Raw genomic sequence first — 15,924 nt, 5'->3', positions numbered from 1 at the left:
CATTTATCCTCATGCTGGCAACATAATGTCTTTTTTTAAATTTTATTTATGTGTGTGTGTGTGTGCGTGTGTGTGTGTGTGTGTGTGTGTGTGTGTCCAGCTCAGCCCACCAGGGGGTGGGCCTTGCTGACATGTGGTGCTGGGGGATTGAACTGCAGTCCCTGTGCTTTGCTAAGCTTGTTCTAAGTAGGTGCTTTAGACCACTGAGTCATCTCACCAGCCCAACATAATGTCTTGGTCTTTGTATTTGGTAGTGAGTTTTTAATTCAGGAAGTATAATAGCTTGTATCTAGATGTCACCCTCAAGCCACATGCAGTCATAGGTGGGGAGTTTTCAAAGTGGCTGGAATATGACACATGATGCTGGGACTGAGAGTGTGAGATAGCTAGATTAGTCCAGTGATTGATTTGGCATAACTCTGAGTGTGGATAAAGGGAAGGCACACCTGGGTATGCATGGCACCACCTAGACAGTGGGCATCCTACAAGGAATAAAAGAGAGAGAGAGAGAGAGAGCTATTGATGACACTGCTGCTGCTGCTTGCTGCCTTGGGCCTCATGGCTGCCACACCTCCCGCCCTGCCTTGGAGCCAGTCAACCATGGATTGAATCCTCCACAAACTGTGAGGCAAAATGAACCTTTCCTCTTTTAGCTTTGGGTGTCTAGTATTTTGTCTCAGCAAAAGTAATAGAGACAGGAAGTGGGGAGCTTCTGCCTTTTTTGTTTTTTAATACTACCTTGGCTATTTGGGGTCTTTGGTTTTCATGTGAATTTTAAGATCCATTTCTTAATTTTTGCAGACAAGAAGATCTTCACAAAACAAAATAACCATCTCTGATTTTGCTTAGGATTTTTGAATGTTAGAACAATTTGGAAAGTGTTACCATCTTAACACTAAACCTCCAATCAAGAGACATGAGGTGACTTTTATCTTTCCATTTAAGCCATCTTTAATTTCTTCCAACAATGTTTTACACTGTTCAACGTACATGTCTTGCACTACTTTTATTAAATATACACTTAAGTATTTTACCCTTTTTGATGTTATTAGAAATTGAATTTTTTCTTAATGTTATTTTCAGAACATTTATTGTAGAAGTATGGAAATAGATTCTTTATATTGACTTCATGTTTTGCAATCTTCCTGAATGTCCTGAACTTTCTTTCTGCCAGGTTTTAGTAAATTTCTTAGAATAGCCTATCTAAAAAGCCATGTCATCTGCATAATTTTACTTCATTCTTTCCATTTAGTATACCTTACAATTTTTTTTCTAATTGCCCTAATTACAGTGTCCCATAAAATGCTACAAGGAAGTAGCAAGAGCAACTTTTGCTTTATTCCTCATCTTCAAAGAGGTGTAAGAAGTCTTTCATCATTAAGTACAAACGCAGGTGTGGGGCTTTCAGAGATGCCTTATTTCAAGATAAGGAATTTTCCTACAATGCCTACTTTGTTGAGTGTTTTTTTTTAATCATGAAATGGTGTTACCTTTTGTCAAATATTGTTTCTATGTATACTGAGATTGTTATTTTTATTGATATGATATATTACATTGATTAATGTTCATATGTTGGGGGGCCTGCGGGTTAGCTCATTTGTTGAAGCACCTGCTCATGCAAACGTAGTCAGGTGCGAGGGGACCTCGGTTTGATCCCCAGCTCCACATGCTTTAGCAGACCCGCCCTTATGGCAGCCTTCTCAAATGTTCATATGTTGAAGCAAACTGAGATTTTTGGAATAAATCCTCTTTGGTCATGGTATATTCTTTATTTTTCTACATTCAGTTTGATAGTATTTTGCAGAGGATTTTTTTTTTTTTTTTTTTTTTTTGTATTTCAGGGAAGGATCTGTAGGATGTTCAGGGTCTCACTGCTACATCAGACTCATAATGATCTGCCTGTTTACAGCCTCCCAAGATCTAGAATTATAGGCACATGACACCATGCCCAGTCTCAATTGCTGTCTCAGCATGCCCCGGGGGTGGGGCTGGCATGGCAGGTCCAGGGATGGAGCCCCTGACCCCTGTGCCTGCTCACCAGAGGATTTTTTATGTCTGTATATATAAGCAATATAGGTCTGGAATTTTCTTGTGAAATTATGCTTTGTTACAACATTTACAATAAATTTGAAACAAAATATTCTTAAATAGTCAATGACACAAAATCTCTATCAATGGAAACACTTCTGGTATTTAGGGAACACTCCAAGAAATATTCGTCAAATGATTAGTTTTGATTAGGTGAAAGATACAGTGAGAAGAAAAAGATGGGCAATAGAAGTACACTGAAATTCCAGCTAAGAAGCCAACTTTCAAGAGAGGGTATGGGGTGTATCTCAGTGATAAGCTATGTGCTCAGGATGCACAGGGTCCTGGGTTTGATCCCCAGAACCAAAAAGAAGAGGAAGGTGGAGGTGGATGAAGAGGAGAAGAAGAGGGAGAAGGACTCCTCTTTTTGAATGCAGAGTCGCACAGTGTGAAGCCCTGGTCTACATCCACAGCACCACCCTCCAACAATCCAATGTGGTCTTCTCAAGACACAAGGAAACAGCCATAGCTTGTTGTGCTGCAAATGGGACCATAGCTCCAACAAGACAAACAGGTCACCTCTGGTGCTGAGCCAAGTGAACACACCACACTACAACCTACTGTGCATACACAGTAGCCACACAGCCCAAATTTAAGAAATGTGCTCATCTTTCTCCAGTGCCCTTGGTGTCCTATTACCAAGAACATGTAGATGACGCTAAGATCAGACATCCTCATCTCACATGACCAGACCTGCCAGCCACCCTCTTCACTGCAAACCCAAGAAGTTCAGAGTCTCAGGTGCCTTGTGGCTCTCAGAAATCCTACCAAGCAAGTCCAAAATGAGAAACAGGGTTCACCTTTATATTAAACCATGACTGTGGGATTTTAGGATTTAAAAAAAGGAGGGAGAAGAGGGCACTCTTCCAGGTTAAGATGACGTGAATACATAAACCTGATTTTTTTCGTTACCTAACTTTATGAGACTATAATGCATGTTTTGTTTAATACCTAAACCTATAAGTGAAAGGAAACAGTAGAGGAAACATTAGCAACAAAATTTGGAAACCAAATAGCAGATGAATGTGACAACTGATTTAGCATCCCCAGGGAACCCAAGTCCCTTGCCAGTACAAGAAAATTCATAACAAATACAATTGGCACCAAAATAATCAGAGATTAGCAACCTTGAAAAATCTAAAACTGAGTATGAAAGCATTCTTAAATAAGGAGTAAGCAGTTAGACTTCTCTAATCCCTGACTGTAGCTGACAAAGAGGAGGGAAACCCACAGAGCGGATAGATGTCCACTGACCACATGGCTAACACTGAACTCAGCTGCCCTCAGCTTTTTCCCCCATCACAGCTCCCAGAAAGCTGGCAGCCAGATGTCTACCCTCCAGAAAGTAAATTGAAAAACTTTTTCTGCAGAATCTGAGCTGTGCAAGAGCAAGATCTGAAGATACAAACTTCAGAGTTTGCCCTGCTCCAGTGAAACTCAATGTCCCAAACACTTTCAGTCTCACACTTTATTGGTTATGAGCACAGGGCAAAAAGATTTCAAGCCCCATGAAGAAAGCCTCTACCACAGAGGCAACTTTGGAGGAGAGAAGACCCCTTTTTAAAGTCTCACTTAGTCATCACAAAGAAAGAGAAAATATACTCCATCCATGAAACAAAAACAAGATTTGATGAAAAACAAACATTCAGAGAAGGTAGAAAAGAGCTCTCAAAAAACAATAAAATAGAAGATTTGGTGTGGGCACATGCCTGTAATCCCAGCACTTGGGAGGCTGAAAACAGGAGAATCACTATGAGTCTGATCCAGATAGTGAGACCCTATAGGCCCCATCCTAAATACAGAAAAATAAATAAATAAATAAATAAATAAAAATAGAATTGAAAACTATGGTATATGCATCCAAAGAGACAGATGAGACAGCCTCTCAGAAAAGTGGAACAAGACATGTTCTACTTTTCCTTTCTAATAAAGGAAAGGAAGGAAAGAAATAGCACCATTCCAAAAGGTCTAACATCTGAGTAAGAAAGCAAAGAAATGGCCCGTGAGACAATTCAAGAGTATTTCTTAGACCCACAGAACATATGATTATGGATAAAAAGTAGTCCCAAAAAAGACATCATGGGCATATTATTGCAAAAGCTCGGGACTTCAGAAAAAATAAATTCTTGCAAATTTTCAGAAAGAATAAAACACATTACATACCAACGATCAGAAATGTGATTCTTCTTCTTCTTCTTTTTTAAAAACATTTTTAGAGATACTGAGTATAATGAAACAATACAGTTCTCGATTTCCATCCCAAATAACTGAAAGTTAGGTAGAAAGTTAGAAGCAGGCTCTAGATGCAATGTCACCAGCTATAAACTGATAACTGTAGAAGCAGAGTAACAGACACATGGAGATTCACTTTGTTATTCTTTTTTAACATACTTAGGATTTTCTGTAATACAGAATTTTACAAAAAAAAAAAACATGATGGGAATGACTGGGACGTCTCTATAACACTGCAAACAAGTAGTTAATAGAATTATGACCTCAAAATTCTTAAAATTATTTTCAAAACAGAATTCTATACATACACAAAATAAATGCAAGGAAGTACTCCAGTAGATTGGCATCGCATGAGCCAACACCCATCCATCCACTGTACTGGCAAGTATGGCAGGGGATTTGGACGCAGCTTTGGGTACATCCATGTGTTTAATAACGGAAGTACAAGGGAATGTTCTTCAAGTTATTTCTGTCCTTCAGACGTTATTGATTCAGACATTTCAGTTGTGTGATTCCTAATTTCTTCTGTGCTAGTGTCCTCTGCACTTGTTCTGGGTGGGCTTGGGGTCTGAGATTGCATTTTGCTCTTTCTCTTTGTCATTTTGTATAGCACTGTCCTCTGACCTTTGGTGTAGAGCTTTGGTGCAGTTATAACCTTAGCACCTACTGAAATTCAGGTGCAGATCTACTAAGTTTGAGTCATTCAGTTGTGCCTGGCTTGGGTCTGGCTGCTGTGCTCAGCTCCTTCCTGCTGCAACTCTTGGAAGTAAACCTGTTGTGCCCTTCTGGCAAGATGTTCTGCTCCTAGATTAGTTGGTTGGTTCTGGTCCTTAGTCTCTCTACAGGGACTTCAGCTGCAGAGTTTCACCCCAGGCCTGTAGGCCAGGCCTGGGCTGGGTCTGGAGGGGTCCAGGGTGTGCAGGGGAGTATGGAAGCTCTCCCACACACTCGCAAGGTCTGAGCTTGTGCTGGGTCTGGAGGGGTCCAGACCCAGGTGGAAGAGAGCAAGGTGGAAGTTCTCACTCATGCAGTGGGCTTGGGCTGGCTCAAGAGGGGTGGAGGAGTTCCCAGAGCATGGCAGGAGGTCTCACTCACACAGCAAGCCTGGGCTTGGTCCAGAGAGGTCCAGGGGGAGCAGGGGAGCATGGCAGCTTTCCCACACACTTGCAGGGCCTGGGCTTGGGCTGGGTCTGTCAAGTTATTTCTGATTATTGCTTCTGAAAATTTTGTAGTCTAGTGTGAGACATGGACACGTAAACATGAAAACAAAATGCACGAAATTCCTTACAGAGTTATGCATAGCATCCTATGGAACCAAAAAGGCCAAAAAAAAAAAAAAAAAGTCTTTTTCTTTTGGCTTAGGAAAGAACTCTGAGAGCTGGAAATGCCTAAAATAAGTCTGAAACAATGAGCAGAGGTTTCACAGGTCAAAAAAGACAGGGGAAGCACTCAAAGCAAATAAATCAGCATTAATAAAGGGACAAAGAAACCAACGTCACGATGTGTAGAGAGTCCTCGCACAGAACCAAGCACCAAGTGTGCACAGCACTGCTTATAGACCTGGTTATATCGCTCCATGTTCTCGTGGACCTGATGCATCCAGAGTGACCAATAGCCAGAGAAAAAGACAGAAAAGCTTGTAGTTGCCTGTTATCCAAATGGTAAGTGTGTTGTTGTGAGACAGCAAGGTCAGGAAACAAGATGCTGAAAAGTATTCTGGAAGAGAAATCAAAGTTCAAGCAAATTCAGGAAATAATCAAGACATATCTCAGCATTGTAAATGCTCCTTGTACCAAAAGACCTTGTACTCAGTCTTAGGAATATTCTACCTGACCCATGTTTGCAAGTTACTTTTTTAAGCTAAGATTGAGTTTATCCTTAGCTCATATTTGATTTATTAGCAATTTTTGCTAATTAGCAACTTTTGTCTTTATTTGTTCATGGCTAATTCATTCTATAGAATTAATTTTGAAGCAGTATCTGTAGAGACACTTCTTTAAACAATCCTTGTGGTGTTTGTCATCCAGTAAAGGAGTCAGGTGGTAAAGAAATGTGGAAGTGGCACTTCTATACAGCCTGGGGTCCCCCACTGTATTACACAATTAGAAGTTGCAAATAGGTACCATTGGGGCCAACTTTAATTTTAAAATATTTCCTACATGCTATAGTCATTTTTTAAACCTATGATAAACCCGGCAGAGGGGGCTAAGTCAGTCTTATTGGCTCACTGTTTGATGAATATAATGGTCACTGTTGGCCTCTTCATAGAAAACTCTAAACTTGCTATTTACAGTGGGCCCAGGCTAATAGACAGACTGCCAGCATTAGGCAGATGAAAGAACATGTCACAGGAGAAACATAAGAACATGTAGCTCTGTTTTCTTTCACATTAGAAAAACGGAGTCTTTGATTCAAAGAGAGCTGCTGTTTGCTGAATGAATGGATCACCATAACCAGTGGCTGTAAGTCACAATTTAGCTGAAAACCAGAAGGATAAAAATGGCAACAACTAACAAGGAACATCCTCTGCCTTCACCCTTACTCCTGGAAGGTGTGTCTTTCCCGAACATGACTCACCACCGCGGGCCTTGTAAATGTATTCCATACGAGGAGATCCAGAGCAAGAATGAGACGCAGTCACAGCAGGCTCTGCTGCCCAGACCTGGAAACGTGCAGTCTGCGGTGTAGGAGCTCTTGTCGCCATGGGCTGCCTGAGCTGGAAACCAGTGCTAGAGGAGAAAACTCCACATTGCTTCACTTTGGCTTTGCTTCACAAGTGTAGCGACGAACGATACTAATAACAGCAGAGCTGAACTGGAGCCTTGGGCCTACCGTAGCCAACAGCATCCTACACCTTTCAGCGGCTCAGCCCAGGGAGCATGGCTCATCTAGTGTACAGTCTGTGCTTGACCATTGCGGCTGTGTGGGCACTGAAATAAACAGGGCTGCAATCTTGGGGCAGATTCAAAACTAAGGTTTTTCTCTTTTTTAAAAAGACTTTATCTGTGTATTCAAAGTGGTTAGGATAGATATATAGTTACATTCTCTTATTGAATAGAGGGATTTGTTCTAATGGTGTTTGTAAATAGGATATCATGTCCGCATCTTGTACAGCAATTAACCACTAAGAAGAATTACGCAATGTGTTAATTATTGAAACTGTCCTACCAATTTGGTTTGAAACTGTCTCATTGCTATTTGTTTATCAATAAAGTTATGGGAAAAAAATTTTTAAAAAAGACTTAACAGGAACCAGGTAGATGACTCAGTGGAATAAGTGCTTCCCTGGCAAGCTCAAGGGTCTGAGTTCAATCCCCGGTTCTGGAAGAAAAAAAAAAAAAAAAAAAAAAGACTTTACAGTTGATTCCTTTGAATGAGCAATATAGGAAAGAAATAGATTGCATAAAGCAGAGTCAAAGAGATATAGAGGAACTTAAAGATTTTACAGGGCTGGCCAAATAGCTCAGTGGATTAAAGCACCTGCTTAGGCAGATGTAGGGGCCGGGGATCCCTGGCCTGGCCTGCCCTGCCCTTGTGATCCTGTACCAAATACTGTGTGTGTGTGTATGTAACCAGGGACTGAACTCAGGCCCTTACGCTTTCCAGGGAAGTGCTTATTCCACTGAGCCATCTCCCGGCCCCCGAAATACATTTTTAAAAAGAGATTTTGTTTGCTGAGAATTTTTACCAACTTCTCAGATTAATAATTGTTTGCAACACTTTTAAACATAGCATTGTCTAAGGTCTACATATACACATATACACATATACACTTTACTTTTTGCACTTCCTAAAATTTCATTTTCATACACTCTTTTTGATTGTCCTTCTAAAAAACATACATTGGTGTTGACTGCTCCCCAGAGATATTGTTCTTCCATATAGGAAGTAAAAATTGCAAATGACAACTTCTTCAGAATTACATAAGAATGAGTTAGGCATCACTATTTTCTTCTTTGCCTTCCCAATAATAACTGTTTAGACATGATTAGAATGTTTCATTTCTTTTGGCTGATCCAGAGTACAGCAGCAGCATCTAGTGGCCACTTGAGTACCTCACTGTCTTCAAAGTAGGAAACTGGCTTGTCTTAAGAAATGAAATATGTGGCTATTGTTGCTATATCTATTTCTTAATATTCTTCTGTGAGAAAAATTGTGAATTTAGAGCATTCACCTAGTGAAAAAAAAGAATGGCCATCAGCCTTAGAGTTTTTGTATAAAGAGAGAAATAATTTCAAATGTGTGAAGATACACAGCCTGCACCTCCAGTTGAGTAGGTCATACAAAACACTTCCTTTAAAAGACATCATAAAGGCAGCAGAACCACAGTATAATTGCCAGGAAGAGTGGTTCTGGGAATCAGACATTCGCCCTCACTCAGCAGTAATTCCTGCTGCTGTGATACGATCAAGGTATAAAGGACAAAGTAACAGACGCCACCCCAGGAGCAGATATGTAAATGTAGTCAGCAAGAGAAAGAAAACTATGCCAAGACCAAAATTCTCATTTTCTTTTGCCACAGTCAGGTTGAATTTGTCAAACATTCAATTAAAACCAGCATGGGAGCAAGGATTTCACACATGTGTGGGGAAACAGAAATAGCTGCCAGTGAAATGCAACATACCACTGTTCTAATATTCTCACTCCTTTCTCTCCCACATGACAGAACCTCACCGACTCCATGTGGGGCTCCCACGCTACATTACATTGGGTTAGAGATGAGATGGCTCCCCTGGAGGCGCCACCTGTGGAAGGACAGCCCACCCAGCTCCATGCTCTGGAGACTCCTCCAAGCTGCTTCTAGAATTAGACTCACCAGAATGATCATTACCTGCAGTGGTACAGGATCAGAGGGTACAAATGGGGTCATTTTCAAAAGGGAAAGGAAAAGAACAGGCATGCCTAAGGAGCCAAATCCTGTCATCACTTGCTTAACCAGTGTTTCCCCCCAGTCAACTTCTACATAGCTAATATCTCCATCTGGGTACTATATGTTTTATAACAGGGTTGGAAAACAGTGGCCAACTGTGGCCTGTTTGTGTACAACCTATGAGCTGGAGATGAATTTACATTTTTAAAGTTTTCTTAATGATCAAGAATAGCTGGCAGATATATGTCACCTCTAAAGCCTAAGATACTATCTAGTCTACTAGACTCTCCTAGTCTATTAGACTGTAGCAATACAAAAACCCATTTAACAGGAAGAGAATGCACACAAAGAGAAGAGCTACTGGAGATGAGGAGGACATATGGGTCAGAACTCATGCATGCGTAGTGTCAGTGCTAAACCAAATAAAAAGGAGACTTAAAGGACCAAACGGGGTACAACTAGTGCTGCGCTCTGAGAGGCTAACTTCACAAAGAGGCACTGGGTGGACTAGGAGAAGGAGAGCTCGAGGTGGCAAAGCCAAACAGGAGCTTCCTAGTAATCACCAGGTCTGAGAGGGCTGACCCTCCGAACACTGCAGGGGCTGAGGGAAGAGGTCTTTGGGTTGCCACGGTCTCCACCAATGGAAGCTGAAAAGCACTGAAAAAGGAAGAGGTCAGTGTCCTGGCAGCTGCACCCCTCCTGCTGCCATCGGCCCCCAGAAAGGCTAACCATTGCCTTTACATGACGCTGTCACTCTGATGGTCATGCCAGCCTTGCTCTAGCACACTGCCACAGGTGCACCCGCATACATCCGCACATACACGCATCAGTCTGACCCTGCGAGAGTGCCAGTGTCGGTCCTCTTGGTGAAGTCTTTACTTGGTATTTGTTTTAATGGATGTTTACCTAAATAAAATGTCAGCATTTGGGGGTTGAGTCAAGAGGTAGAAGGAAGAATACTCACATAGTGTGATTGTCCGGGTCGCCAAGCTACAGAAATTGTCCTCCAAATGGCTCATGGCATCTGCACCCAAACCAACAGCTCACGCTGCCAGAGGTGCAGGTCTTGCTTTGGCAGGCCAGTCAGTTGGCCACTTTTGAAAACTGAGCACCTGTTCAGCAAGGGAAGTAGGACAGAAGTTCATTCTCTGCCTTCAAGAAGCTAAAAGCTTACTAGGCAAGTGAAATCTATGTATCTAAAAAATATAAAACATATTGTTGGCTGGGGAGATAGCTCAGTGGTCTAAGTGCCTGCCTGGCAAGCACAAGGGTCCAGGTTGGATCCCCTGTACTGCATGCCATGCTGGCCCAGGGTTGGGTCCTGGAACCCTGAGCAGCAGTACCAGCTACTGAAGCCAGGCGTGGTGGCACACGACTGTCATCCTAGCTCTGGAAGACTGAGAAAGGAGTGTTCTATGAAGCTTAGCTGCACAGCAAGACCCTGAACCAAATAAAAATAAATAAATAATAAAAAAAAATAGAACATTTTAACAAAGCAGCAGACTGATGCCATCAAAATGTATTCCTTTGATAGACTTTTTTTTTACATTTTTTAAATGTATTTAGTACAGGTTCTACAGACTTTCATTACACAGATCAGACTTGTAGCGATCCTCCTGTTTTCAGCCTCCCAAGCACTGGGATTACAGGCATGCACCACCATGCCCAGTCTCAGTCAACATCTCAGCACACCCAGGGAGCAGAGCTGGCACAACAGGCCAGAGATTGAATCTTGGCCCCTGCATCTGCCTAAGCAGGTGCTTTAATCCACTGAGTTATCTGGCCGGCCCTTCCTTCGACAGACTTAAAGAGCATTTTTATTTAAATAGCTGAATAATCCAAACAGGTGACTTTACCTGCCTTCTCAGTCCCTTTTTCTTTTCTTTTCTTTTTTTTTTTTTTTTTTTTTTTTTTTTTTTTTTTTTCTCATTTTGTGTATTTGGTACAGGGTCTCACTACACAGATCCAACTTGTAGTGATCCTCCTGTTTACAGCCTCCCCAGTGCTGGGATTACAGGTGTGCCCCACCACAGCCAGACTCCATTGCCAGCTCATCATGCCCCAGGGGCGGAGCCTGCCATCCCTGCAGGATGGGGGATTGAGCCCTGGTCCCTGAGCTTGCCAAAGCAGGTGCTTAATCTGCTGAGCTATCTCACTGGCCCTCAGTTCCCTTTTCTATATCCAAACATTCTCTCTCTACCTCCTGAACAGGAAGCATCTTTCTAAAATGTTACTCCCAATGGTCACTTCTTAGACTGACATGCACCTCACAGGGCCAGGCCACCCTGCAGGTAGAACATCATAGTCAAGCATGAAATGAATGGCTTTGTCACCTGAGGCTGTGAGTGCTTCCAGCCAAGGCAGAGAGATGGAAACATGAAGAGAAACAGTGAGGGGAAAGGCATTTCCAAAAGCCAACAGAGGCACCAAGATAGTGGCGAAGACACAGCCACAGAGCAGCCACCAACATCAGAAGCATTGAGAGGGCGGTTAATTTGGGCTCCTCAAACCACAAGTCACTGTGCAGTGAGTGTGTGCTGCAGGCTGCCTGTCCTGCCAGGGGAAGTGGAATCCCTTGAATGTGGCACCACATGGGACAGCCAGTCTTCAGGCTAGGATTAGGCATTGTGTTGGAAGCTGCTACAGGGCAAAAGCGCCAACACACCTAAGTGTATGGTAGGCACCTGCAAGGATGACAAATGGTGACAGTCACCACACTCAAGTGAGGCTAGTCAGGAAGGTTCTCATAGGGATCCTGAAGCCCCTGCTCCAGGCGCTTTTGGTATCAGTTCTCAACAATGTGCTGCATGCAGGCTCCATTCGGCTGCCCAGGTGCCTCCGAATCACACATCCCACCTCTCTTGAAGCAGGAATCATCCCTACACCCACAGGAAGGGATCTGGGTGGGAAAGCCAACAGGTCGTTAGAGGAACTTGTCTGGGAGTCTTGTTGGGTCTGCTAGATATGGCTTATTGCATTTTGTGGATTTATAACACGCATGTGCACTTCCATTTCTCTGTGCAGCCAAGCTGCAGAGAACCATCATCAATTAAAACGGACAAAAAGAGGCCACAAATTACTTTCCCAGCTACCCCCAAGCTGACAGTCTATAGATTACATCAAATCTTGCAGTGTGTTGCTGGTCAATTGTATCACACTGTAGCTCCTAAGCATCTAGGAGAAAACCTAGAGCAGGTGACAGCTTCGGCCCAGCTCCAGAGTTACAAACTTGTGCGATAGAACATAAATCTACCAGCAGTTTTATGAGCATTTCTGTTCAGCTTTTGGGAGGTTTGGTCTGTTTGCCGTCATTCTTTATTTGCTAAGACTTTTTTTTAATGCTGGTGTTTCCCACATATACTCTCATTGTCGGCAGTGAGGACCCTGAGTTATTTATAAACTGCTGTCAAACTCTCAAAACTTCTCTGCCTCTCAGCAAACTGAACTTGATCTCTCTCTCTCTCTCTCTCTCTCTCTCTCTCTCTCTCTCTCTCCTTCCCCTCATTCCCCTCTGAATGGAGAAAGCTTTAAGAGGCCTCTAGTGGGGCTGGCAGCAGGTAAGAGTTTACAAAGAAAAAGAGGGGCTGGAGACTGGGGATGTGGAGATGTTTCCTGGCAGAAATGTGACACCCCAGGAGTGCCACCTTCATGGAGGTCAAGGCTGGCCACAAGGACAGAATGGAGTTTGCCCTACCTCTTCAAAATATAGGCAAGAGATTTCTGTACCACTGAAGAGATTGCTGAAGCATGCAGGGCACAGTACACACTTCATACCTCGAGGCATGAAGCCCTGGATCAAGGTTTCTTCACCATGCCAAGGAGTCCCAGCTCCTGAAAGTTAAGCTGCTTGGCTCAGGGTCCCATAACGTAGGATCTACACGGCCCCATGTAAGGAGGAAGTCTGAGAAAAGAATATCTCACATTCACCACCACTCCCCCTACCCAGGCTTCTACCTATTCGTGTATCTGGTAGCCACAATCGTAGTGGAAGTCTGGTGCAGCGTTTCTACTGAACCCCTTCTGTCTGGTCCTGTCTACACTCGGGCCAAGTCCTATAGTTTGTGGGATTCAGAAAAGATGCAGAATAACTGTGTGTCATCAGAAACAAAGAGTTTGGAAAAGACATTTCCCCCAACTAAATTAAATATCACTGCTCAGAAATAATAAAACACTCTAGAAAGAAAATATCAACGCCACCACAAATCAACATGTGAGGAACAGCCCTAAAAGACATCTGGAAAACAGCGTCAAGTTAACAAACCACTAGATAAAAAGTTGGATTTCCCAGTCACTGATGTTACTAACTGCAAAAGCAGTTAAAGAGTCATGCGAGGAATAATATCTTGGCACTAGATGAACAGTGAGAAACCCAGCTGTTTGCACTTGTTGTGTAACAAGTGCCAGTGCACACATTACACCCCATAGGCTGCCCAGGGCCAGAGAGTAAACTGCACACTGTATGACGGGAAATTCGAGACTGGGAGGAGAGAGCAGACCGGGGAACCAAGTCACGGGCAAATACAGCCTTTTATTACAGCAGCCCACTTCCGGGGAAACTTTCTTGTAAGATGGCTTTTTCTTCTCTTGCTGGATTTTTATTCATTAGCTTTTTTTTTTTTTAATTTTATTTATTTATTTATGAGAGAGAGAGAGAGAGAGAGAGAGAGAGAGAGAGAGAGAGAGAGTGGTGTGTGTGTGTGTGGCCAGCTCAGCCCACCAGGGGGCGCGGCTGGCTGGCATGTGGTGCTGGGGGATCGAACCGCGGTCCCTGATGCTTTGCCAAGCTTGTTCTAAGTAGGTGCTTTAGACCACTGAGCCATCTCTCCAGCCCTATTCATTAGCTTTTGCTAGAAATTTATATCATGGTCTGGAAAGAAGTTGTGTGTTTCCAGGCGAGAGTCTCTCTAAGTCATACCAGATGTCAGGAATGCCAGGAGACTGGTCTGAGAAGAGAAAGAAGGGGTTTCAGCTAGGACTTTATCAGCGACAGACAGGAACAGGTCTAGGAGAGTGGAGAGGAACAGGTCAAAAGAAGTGAAAAGAAGCAAGATGATGAGAGTCAGGCCATCCATTCCCTGCCTCAGAGGACCAGGGGATTATATCATCCTGCAACTGCAAGTTTGAAAGATGCTGAGGTACAGTGCAAAACAAAGGAAAAAGGAAGAATTGCTCAGACATCCGGACAGTATGTTTATTGGCAATACTACCTGAAGTCAGGTCATTGAAATTATCAATTCTTTAGAAGCTGAAAGGAAAATCTTGACTATCATGTCATCCAACAGCTAATTGTTGAGCTCCTAGTACAGACCAAGAAAAGTTCTAGGTATGGGAGATGGGGCAAGATAATGGTGAGCAACAATTTAAAAAGATACAGTCTGTTTATTATTGTTGTTGTTACTAAAGTGATCTCATAAATAAATGATCAATCATCACTGACAATATGTGTTATGAAAACAAAAATATATGTAGGTGTTTTTCATCTTTGTATCTTACACTGGAAAAGATAGCGATCAAATAACCACAAAATACATATAATACTGCAATTTGTGATGAATTTCGTCAAGAGAGGCAGATGATCCAGTGAGAGAGAATAACTAGGACACTGAACTTGGTAGAGAGGTAAGAAGGACATTTGAACTTTAATCTATTGCATGAATGCAATGTAATTCCATGAAATAGGGGTGAGATAGAGGTGAGGAAGAATTCTTAGAAGGGTCAAAAGAAATGCAGAAAGTCTGCTGTAGTGGAACATGCCTGGTAATCCCAGCACTTGCAGGCTGAGGCAGGAGCACAGTGATGAGTTGAAAGCCAGACTTGGCTACATAATGAGACTCTGCCTTAAAAAAAGCAAAAAAAAGAAAAAGAAAAAGAAAAAGAAAGAAAGAAAGAGAAAGAAAGAAAGAAAGAAAGAAAGAAAGAAAGAAAGAGAAAGAAAGAAAGAAATGGGGAAATCCAAGAGCCACAGGGCTTGTAAGGCTGATGCTGAGGACGAGAAACCTCTCCTGTGCAGCATACTGTGAGCTGGAATAGGTGGGAATTGGAGCAACATTGCTGCCGCTTGCATGGCTCTTCAACTTCTAAGGCTGAGGCCTGTGAAGGGCAGTGGGAAGATGAAGAAATGAAGGCAAGATAAAAGAGGCTGGGATCAGGTGGAGACCTCTCTCAGGATGGGAGGAAAAGGAACTGCTCAACCACAGCACATTTATTTTTACATTTGGTGGGTTGGTGCCGTGCCACACCAGTCTGCCTAGCAGGCCATTGCCCGGGTTGCCACGGGTGCCTGGTCTTCTCTGGGCTGAAGCAGCATGTTCTCGTGGCTCCCCTATGCACCCTCTGTTCTTGGTCCTCCATGCCCCTGGCCCACATGTGTGATCATTCTCCAGCTTCAACCACTCCCCAAACAAAAATGTGCAGAGGGTCTAGATCGTACTTTGGAGCTTGTCTTTGTTCTCAAAGCTTTTGATCTTTTTTAATTGGAGATAACATGACCAAATTTAATACTAAAATCCTCCTTGCTGCAGTATGTAGAATGGATTACAGGAATAAGAATGGGTAAAAAACGATCAGATATGTGATATGTATATTTATCAATTCCCCAAGATGAATGACATTACTATGTATCACAAACATGCAGGAGAAAGTTATAGAGGAAATCAGAGCGCAATTATTTTCTGAAATAAAAAAAAGAATTCTCAGAACTCATAGCATCTGAAGTAAAGAAGCAACTACAGAAA

This window comes from Octodon degus, unplaced genomic scaffold (assembly GCF_000260255.1).
Source record: "Octodon degus isolate 3935 unplaced genomic scaffold, OctDeg1.0 scaffold00016, whole genome shotgun sequence".
Lineage (NCBI taxonomy): Eukaryota > Metazoa > Chordata > Mammalia > Rodentia > Octodontidae > Octodon > Octodon degus.
This window is presented reverse-complemented; position numbering follows the sequence as displayed.